General features: G+C 45.0%; 1 non-coding gene across 1 annotated transcript; it reads left to right on the top strand.

Moving 5' to 3' along the window:
* The first annotated feature begins 7,276 nt into the window (after nt 1-7,276).
* Nucleotides 7,277-7,349, top strand: TRNAE-UUC. Its single transcript has one exon. It is a non-coding gene; the product is annotated as a tRNA-Glu (tRNA).
* Nucleotides 7,350-7,875: the final 526 nt, after the last annotated feature.

Genomic DNA, 7,875 nt, shown 5'->3' with positions numbered 1-7,875 from the left:
ACTGATTCACTGTGCTATAGAGCAGAAACTAATATAACATTGTAAATCAACTATACTCTAATAAAAAAAAATTTTAAATAAATAGAAAACTTCCCTGGCGGTTCAGTGATTAACACTCTGTGCTCCGAATGCAAGGGTCACAGGTTTGATTCCTGGTCAGAGAACTAAGATCCCATATGCTGCACAGCACTTTCTAAACAAATAAATAATTTTTTAAAAGACAGAAAATAGAAAGCGAGGGGTGACAGAAAGCACAGCAGTTTGGAGGCATCTGGGGCAAAACTGAAAGCAATTCCTCAAAATGGCTCCCAACTGAAGCCACAAGAGATGGTGCTGGACCTCACAATAAGACCAGCTCCATCATATCCATGCAACAAATGATCTATTGCATATACACTGAATTCCTCACTGAGGTCTCAAAACCTTTCAAAAATTAAATATTTCCCCATTTCTTTGCATCTACTAATAATTACTTCATTTTCAAAGGGGAAAAAAAGGACAGCACAACGAACCACTTCTCTTTTTAAGGGACAAAAGGTCCGAAACCTCAATCTTCCAGTAACAGCCTGTGAACACCCAAGATAAACCCAGTACTGAAAGCCAGGTAGGATGGACTCTCTCAAATCCTACGTGCTCTTATTTAACATAGAACTGTAACTCCCTCGGCTCTATTCCTTTCCAGACTAGATGACAGGAGCCAAACTAGACAGAGTCCTCACAAAGGCAAGGATACAGACATAAGAAATACAGGGAAGGGGATGTGCGCTGCATGGACCATGGTATTCTGTCCTAATGACTACCTGAGGTCACCACAAACAGGGTGAATTTAAATAATCTGGGGTAGAGAGAAGTGGAAAACATAGACAAAATAAAGATCATGAATTGACTATTGCTGAGGCTGGCTATTGGGTACATATGGTCTATTATATGATTCTTTCACTTTTGTATTAATACATGCTTGAATTTTCCTGTAATAAAAAAAGATATTTTATGGGGAGCTCCTTGGTAGCCCAGTGGTTAGGACTCCAGGCTTTCACTGCCATGGCCCCAGTTCAATCCCTGGTCCAGGGGCTGACATCCCATAAACCATGTGGTATAGCAAAAAAAAAAAAAAAAAGGATATTTTAAGACTGAACTGCTCTTAAGGTACTCTGCTTTAAAAAGGTTGAAATCACAACATACATTTTAAAACCATTCTTCTCAAAAACTAATCCAACAATGTAAGGAGGTACTTTAAAAGAGATACTCTAGAAAATACACATTTATCTGAAAATACCTCATTTCTTGACAGTAATTTCTTCATTTAAGGGGAGGGAAGCATATGTATGTCAAACTCTCTTGCTTCTCAGTTCAGTTCAGTTGCTCAGTCGTGTCTGACTCTTTGCGACCCCATGAACTGCAACACACCAGGCTTCCCTATCCATCACCAATTCCTGCAGCTTACTCAAACTCATGTCCATTGAGTCTGGGATGCCATCCAACCACCTCATCCTCATCCCTTCTCCTCCTGCTTCAACCTTTCCCAGCATCAGAGTCTTTTCCAATGAGTCAGTTCTTTGCATCAGGTGGCCAAAGTATTGGAGTTTCAGCTTTAGCATCAGTCCTTCCAATGAACACCCAGGACTGATCTCCTTCAGGATGGACTGGTTGGATCTCCTTGCAGTCCAAGGGACTTTCAATAGTCTTCTCCAACACCACAGTTCAAAAGCATCAATTCTTCAGTCCTCAGCTTTCTTTATAGTCCAACTCTCACATCCATACGTGACTACTAGAAAAACCATAGCTTTGACTAAACAGACCTTTGTTGCCAAAGTAATGTCTCTGCTTTTTAATATGCTGTCTAGGTTGGTCATAGCTTTTCTTCTAAGGAGCAAATGTCTTTTAATTTCATAGCTGCTGTCACCATCTGCACTGATTTTGGTGCTCAAGAAAATAAAGTCGCTCACTGTTTCCATTGTTTCCCCATCTATTTGCCATGAAGTGATGGGACCGGATGCCATGATCTTAGTTTTCTGAATGTTGAGCTTTAAGCCAACTTTTTCACTCTTCTCTTTCACTTTCATCAAGAGGCTCTTTAGTTCTTCTTCACTTTCTGCCATAAGGGTAGTGTCATCTGCATATCTGAGGTTATTGATATTTCTCCCGGCAATCTTGATTCGAGCCGGTGCTTCATCCAGCCTGGCATTTTGCATGATGTACTCTGCATTGTAAGTTAAATAAGCAGGGTGACAATATACAGCCTTGACGTACTCCTTTTCCTATTTGGAACCAGTCTGTTGTTCCATGTCCAGTTCTAACTGTTGCTTCCCGACCTGCATACAGGTTTCTCAGGAGGCAGGTCAGGAGGTCCGGGATTCTCATCCCTTTAAGAATTTTCCACAGTTTGTTGTGACCCACACAGACAAAGGTTTTGGCGTAGTCAATAAAACAGAAGTAAATGCTTTTCTGGAACTCTCTTGCTTTTTGGATGATCCAATGGACGTTGGCAATTTGATCTCTGGTTCTTCTGCCTTTTCTAAATCCAGCTTGAACATCTGGAAGTTCATAGTTCATGTACTATTGAAGCTTAGGTTTCTGCTAGGGCCCAAATCAATTCTTTCTGCACTGATAACTTCTCTCTCCACATAGACCATCAAGCAGCCCTGAAATGTTCAGCATAGGTAGCCATGCCCATAGGAGGTGAAGATGGTGGGCCTTCTCCCACATCCTGCCCAAAGAAAGGTGTCCTCACAGGCTGCCCACAGGTGCCTGGAGGAACTCTATGTGCTGCTGGCTGCTGGGGAAGCCTGGGGAGGGCTGAACTGAATTCAGGCTCTAAGATTTGGGCCCAGGCAAACATGTATCACCCCTGTCCTCTTTCTGTAGACAGAAGGGTTTCACCTCACCCCCTGGGCATCAGCCATTAGAGAAGATCAGTGCTGCAAAGCAAGGCACTCTCTCAGACCAAAATTAAATTGAATTTTCAGGAAACACAAGCACTCGAGTTTGAGGAGGATCCAATCGCTCATTCCAAAGCAAGTTAATTTATTCTTTGTTTGTTCACATCAATGATGTCTCCATGGCTTAAGCTCAAGAGCCCAGGGTAGGGGACAGAAGCCAGCCCTAGCATTCCAGCCGCCTTTCTTTGGAGGTTCCAAATTATTTCCTGTTTGTGAATACTTAGAGCTTCCAGCCTTCTCTGTATGTTCCTGTCAAGGACCATTTGATGTGATTATTCTTGAGGAAACAATGTATCCAGATAGTTAATGACTTATGAACAGACAGTCACTCAAGGCAGTTGTGGCCATCCACTATTTTTAAGAAGCCCCCCCTCTCACAAAATGGTACCACCACCCATCTTCTGACTCAAAGCAAACCTGGGCACCAGCCCAGAAAGTTCACTCTCCGCCACATCCAACACAACGAAGTCCATTCTCATTCCTAAATATCTCTCAGATCCACCCAGCTCTCCATTCCCACTTCCAATGCCTTCATCCGCTCTAATTTCCTTGAGCTTATTGATATCTGTAAGAAAGTTCAAAATGAGGCCAAGGAATGGAGGATACACTTCTGAACCCCAAGAAGAAAGCTGTGCCATCCCTGGAGGGGAAACGGTATTGTAGAATATCAAATTCTTCCTGCGTCTCAACATCTGTCTCAACCCAACAGCAAATATGGAGCCAATCAGGCCAACATCTGTGAGCAGCATTTGCTTGAGGGGTTGTCCCTGAAAACCACTCTCAGCAGGGAGCAGAAAATCAAAAGCCCTATCCCAAGGAGAATGAGAAAGGAGTTCAGGGACCCACTGAAGAATTTCACAAGGGGTTACTAAAATAAAAAGTTGATGGTTGTGGCACTTCCCTGGTAGTCCCATGGTTAAGACTCCGAGCTTCCAATGCAGGGGGCTTGGATTTGATCCCTGGTCAAGGAATCAAGACCTCACATGCCACACGCCACAGCCAAAAATACAAATAAAAAAGTTTATGATTGTCTCTTTCAGCCAGTCAGGCTGGTTTCATGTGAAACTCATTCGAATTCTTGAGGGACTCTAAGAGGCAGCCTGTTGACATGACCAAGAGCAGGTTTTTCCTTGAGATGTTTAATGTTGGACTTAAAGGCCTTTAGCTAGAATATGCCGTCTCCATTTCGCCCCAGGTCCCACCACACCTGACGGTATGACAGCTGCCCTAGTTCACATATTTCTGTCACCTTCTGAACCCTCAAGGCATTTCATTGCTTCACCCTCTATGAGCACAAATGATAACAGAAAGGCTCGGAAGAGCCCATTGTACAGTATGTGACACTTTTCTCCCCTACCTAGCATCTCTGGAGAAGAAGGGAGCTCGGAGCTGCCCCCAGGACCTTTTGCCAAAACCAGGGAGGGAGATAAGCCCAGTATCCATCAGGTGTTCACAGACCGCTCAACTAGAAGGGGAAGCCAAGAGTCCTGGAAGCAGACAGGTGAGAGGCAGGCTGGGTCTCGAGCTCCCACGGCCAGGCAGAGGGAAGGCAGGGGCCAGAGCCATCGCTCAGCTGAGGGCCACGCTCTGGGGCCAACTGGTGCTCAGCGTCCCTGGGTACCAGTGCACGGACAGGCGAGGTGGAGGCAGCCCTCGGAGGCCATCATGCGGATGGCTGCAGTCTCCTCCATGGACCCTGTTCCGGCCTGTGCCTTCTCTCCAAGAGTAGAGCAGTCCTGGGTGAAAGGGCAAGATGGAGGGTTTGGACTGCAGCTGAGCATCCTCCCAAGTTCACTCCAGAGGAGACACTACTACCTGTGGGCCTCTCGGGGCAGAAGGCCAAAGTCAAGTACTCCCCATCCTCAGTGGGGCTCCTCATGGCCAACAAGACCCTGGCATTTCCATCTCCTGCCCTTCCAGAGAACGGAGCTCAGTCTGACTTCTTATGTTGGAAGCTCTTTTTAGAAATCCAAATTACCCAGAAGCGCAGATGGAGCACACCTATTCTGGGGTGGCCCTGGAGGAGGTAATGACCCCTCCCCAGGCAGATGTCAGGCTCCAGGAAGCCCAGAGGAGCCCCCCTGGACTTGAGCCCCAGCCCTGCTCACTGGAAGCTGAGCCTGTTACAGAACAATTCAGGGTTTGCTCTTTGAGTTGCAAATCCCGGACCACAGGTCCATGGCAATGCTGCTCACTGCACCTGTCAGGGACTGTGCACTTTCTCGTTCCCTGGTTGACTGTTCACTCCTCAGTCTTTTGTTTGTTTACTGAGTTGCTCGTTCCTTGCTATTGAGACACGCTGGGATCTGGGATCCTCTGCTGCAGTGCGGCAGTGCTTGCACTTGGACACACCTCTCCTTAAGCAATAAAACACACAAAAAAAAAACTGTATGGGACTAAATATAACTATGTGCACAGTTAGGGAAAATTCTAGACAAAAGATACAAAGAGAACAAAAAACCCCAACTGCCATTTTTGAGGAGCCTGGAGTAAAGGAGTGTTCTGAGTATTCCCCCTGCACCCAATACCACCAGAGGGGTGGGCAGACCACCTAAGCCACCCCTCCAGCCCGACCCCTGGACACAACCCTATCCTCACTCCATATAAAGAACAAGCTCATCCACCACCTCCAGGATCAAGAAAGCAAGGGAACCTGTATGTCTCGCTCCACACTGCTATAGCAGGGACCCCAATAGAGCCTTGCCTGAATTTCTTGTCTGGCCTCTAGTCAATTTCTATTGATTTAGGAGGCCAAGAACCCTGGTCAGTAACACTATCACACACTAAGAATAAAGCTCAAAGTCCTCATCACAGCCGGCAAAGCTCCAACCTCATTTCTTAACACTCTCCCCTCAGCCTGGCCTCCTGACCCCTCTCCACACATGTCAAACATCCTTGGTGCTCCTTGCCTTTTGCACTTCCTGCATGACGCATCATTCCAGGGATCCCTCCCCTTCCAGCAGGCTGACCCAGAGCTTGCTTACGTGGTAACTCAGCAAGTTTCTGAGGAAACGAAGGAAGCACAGAAGCCCCTCAAGGCCCAGGCCGGGGCCTGGAGCTGGGTCACACATACCACAGCAGGTCACAGGGCAAGCCCAGGGTCAAGGCTGGGGAAATACACTCCACCTCTTGCTGGGAGAAGCTTCAAGATCACAAAGCATTGAGGTGTGAATACAGGGAGGGAGAGGAACCACAGCTGTTTTTCAATCCACCACATTACCATCACTTTCCTATATGGATCAGGCCTGGGAGAAATCTCCGAGGGGTGAGGGATGGACTTTTCTTATGCCTTCTTATGCCTTTTGGATTTTAAATCTATTCAAACAATAAATAAATAACTTCAACTAAGTCTTTTTTAAGCTCTGTTTTAAATGTCCAGTAAGGAAGGAGATGGAAACATTTAACTAAAGAAAATATGGGGCTTCATGATCCCTGCACAAGTTAAGATAAATAACCACACGCTTGCTGAGTCTGCATTTCCAGCAGTCCAGCTTGCTAACTTCTTTGTATTTTGATTCTTTCTATAAGTCTGCCTGTCCTACTACATAATGATCAAGCATTCAGTCCACGAAGAAGATACAACAATTATAAATGTATATTCCCCCAACTTAGGAGCACCTCAATAGGTAAGGCAAATACTAAGAACCATAATGGGAGAAATCCCGACAGTAACACAATAATAGTGGGGGACTTTAACACCCCACGTTCATCAATGGACAGATCATCCTGACAGAAAATTAATAAGGAAACAGAGGTTTTAAATGATACTTTAGACCAGCTGGACTTAATTAATATTTATGGGGCAGTCCATCCAAAAGGAACAGAGTATACATTCTTCTCAAGTATACATGGAACATTCTCCAGGACTGACCACATGCTGGGCCACAGGCAAGCCTTGGTAAATTCAAGAAAATTGATATCATATCAAGCATCTTTTCCGATCACAATGCTATGAGGTTAGAAATTAATTCTGCCTGTCCTTAAGGAACGAAGTGATTGAAGTGTCATTTTAGAGGGCTGGTGTCACGTGATGTTATGCAATGCGCTCTGAGGTCACCCCTTCATGGGTTTGAATCCTAGTTGTAACATTTCCTGTCTGGAATTTCAGGCAACTCACTCATCTTGTTTAAGTTCCAATTTCCTCTGTAAAAATGCAGACAGTATCATCTATTCTGCAGGATTTGGGTAAGAATTAGAGGAAATAAATACAGAATACCTAGAGAAATGTCTGGCATATTACAGATGAAACAAATGGCACTATTTAGAAAGTTGAAACTTGATTTTTCTTTTCACAAACTATTTTCTATGTTACTTTAAAAATAAACTTTTGGGGAATTTCCCTGGTGGTCCAATGGTTAGGACTCAGCACTTTCATTGCTGTGGGCCCAGGTTCAATTCCTAGTTGAGGAACTAAGATCTCACATTCTGACAGAATGTGGTCTGGTCCACTGGAGAAGGGAATGGCAAACCACTTCAGTAGTCTTGCCTTGAGAACCCCATGAACAGTATGAAAAGGCAAAAAGACAGGACACTGAAAGATGAAACTCCCCAGGTCAGTAGGTGCCCAATATGCTACTGGAGATCCGTGGAGAAATAACTCCAGAAAGAATGAAGGGATGGAGCCAAAGCAAAAACAACACCCAGTTGTGGATGGGACTGGTGATAGAAGCAAGGTTTGAAACTGTAAAGAGCAATATTGCATAGGAACCTGGAATGTGAGGTCCATGAATCAAGGCAAAATGGAAGTGGTCAAACAGGAGATGACAAGAGTGAACACTGACATTCTAGGAATCAGTGAACCAAGATGGACTGGAATGGGTGAATTTAACTCAGATGACCATTATACCTACTACTGTGGGCAGGAATCCCTTAGAAGAAAGGGAGTAGCCATCATAGTCAACAAAAGAGTCCAAAATGCAGTACTTGGATGCAATCT

Source organism: Cervus elaphus, chromosome 24 (assembly GCF_910594005.1).
Source record: "Cervus elaphus chromosome 24, mCerEla1.1, whole genome shotgun sequence".
In the NCBI taxonomy this organism is placed as follows: domain Eukaryota; kingdom Metazoa; phylum Chordata; class Mammalia; order Artiodactyla; family Cervidae; genus Cervus; species Cervus elaphus.
Note: the sequence above shows the minus strand (reverse complement) of the source record. Positions and strands in the feature narration are given on the sequence as shown.